A 2,179-nucleotide genomic window follows, 5' to 3' on the forward strand; every position below is an offset into this window, starting at 1 on the left:
CCACATGCCGTGGAGCGGCTGGGCCCATAAGCTATGCCGCTGGGCCTGTGTGTCCGGAGCCTGTGCTCCGCAGCGGGAGAGGCCACAACAGTGAGAGGCCCGCATAATGCAAAAAACAAACAAACAAAAACAAACAAACAAAAAACACCACTTTGATATTTTTGTAGACCAGTGTCATATTACCATGGGATAAATATATGGTATTCATTAGGCATTTTGAAATATTGAGGACAGATTGTAGATACCTATTACTACTTCCTTATTCTGTGAAAAATCCAGGTAAAGAGCAATCAATCTAGGAGAGTCCTAGGAGATGTTAGAAGAAGCAAGATGTCAGGGTCCACCTTGGACCTACTGAATAGAGTCTACATTTCAACTAGATGCCCCGGTGATGTTTGAGGGAGGTTTCTCAACAGCAGTATAATTGGCATTTTTGCCAGATATTTTTTTGTGTTGGGAGGGAGAGGGCTATCCTGTGCATTATAGGGTGTTTAGAAGCATCCCTGGCCTCTACCCACTATTTACCAGTAGCTCCCCTCTAATCCCACCCCACTGCCATCCCCCATCTCTCTACACCTACCCTTGCCACCATCTTGACAACAAAAAGTATCTCCAGACATTGCCAAATATCACCTGCAGGGGTTATAAGTCAAGCTCAGTTGAGAGCCACTGATCTATAGGAAACAATTTTGTCCTCAGTTATATGTTGCCCATGTAGTTTTAGACTGGTAATCTTATGTCTTCAGTACTGGGTTATAAATGCCACATTTCTTTTCTCTACATCTTTTGTGCTGACTACCATAGTGGTTGCCTGTAGCAGTAGCCACCCTTATACTGTTCTCTTCTCCCCTATTCCATGCACTCTTGATCTTTGAGATCATCCCCCAGCTAAACTAACTGCATAAAAGTTTTTGTTTAAAGCTTTGCTTTCAAGAAAACCCAAGCTCAGTTACTCCTGTAAAATCTAAAAGAATTTAGGTACTATATTTAATAAATATGTGTCAACTGACATATATAAAGCAAATATCATTCACTCTAAAGAATTTGAGTTCATTGAGGGCAGTGGTAGCATTTTTTGCATATCTGTCTCTCCATTAACCATGAAAATAACTACCATGTGAGTTGCTCAATAAATAATTATCAACTAAATTAATATAAAATGTTTTAACTTCTACCTCCTTCTGCTTAAATAATACCTTTGCTGCATTGCTGCCATTGCTACTTCAATTTTGTAAGCCAGTAGTTTGGAAAGAAAAATGTTTGAAGTCCTTTCTTTGAAATAAGATAGTTAATTACTTCCTTGCCATTAGATGTGAAACAGCAAGCAAAAGCATGAGAAAATTCTAAGTTGGGCACATGAGGGAAATTTTGTCTGGGTTTTCCCAAGCCATAATTCTCATCACCTTTTCCTTTCAAGAGGAGAGACTGAAGGAGGACTTATTTCTGGATTAATTTTCCAGGTATGACAATATAGCTGTTCCCTAATATTTCTGGAATTCATTTTGAGATTTTTCTTGCTGTGCTTGTCTTCCATGATCACAATTATCCTTCTGTTTTAATTATCAGAACTCTTATAATGGAAAGAAACAAAGCCCCCAATATTCTGGTTTTACAGTATTCACATGGTTAATATCAAGAAAGGGACCCCAAGGAAAGGGAGTACAGTGCAATGCCATTCGTTTAAATTTTAAAAAGATGCATTGTACATAAAATGTATAGAAATCATATAATAACTATAAGCCTGTGACCATAAGTTATTGAGCAACAGAATTCTGATAAATATTTTCTTACATTTTGCTTATTATAGCTCCCCAATAAGGAATTTCAGTTAACTAATAGGGATAAACATTGAAAAAGGAGTTTTAAAATGATATTTTTATTGTTGGTTAACATTGTTCTTTGGGAGTACTGTTATGTTACTTTACGAATTTTGTTTGAGGAGAGGGATCCTAGGAGAGGTATTTATCATAAGTTACCTATGTTCTAGCTACCAATGTAATGTTGGTACAAGATGTTGAGGCAGCTGACAAACATTGATTCTATTTAAAAGGATGGCTTCAGCCATTTCCCTCACTGCACTTTATCCACAGAAGCATTCTGTCACAGCAGTGAAGGTTCCCCTACCTTAGCAAGTAACTGATCACAGTGATTTGTAAAAACTGACTTTAAGCTCCAGCTC

This window comes from Grampus griseus (genome assembly GCF_964374135.1).
Source record: "Grampus griseus genome assembly, chromosome: 6".
In the NCBI taxonomy this organism is placed as follows: Eukaryota; Metazoa; Chordata; class Mammalia; order Artiodactyla; family Delphinidae; genus Grampus; species Grampus griseus.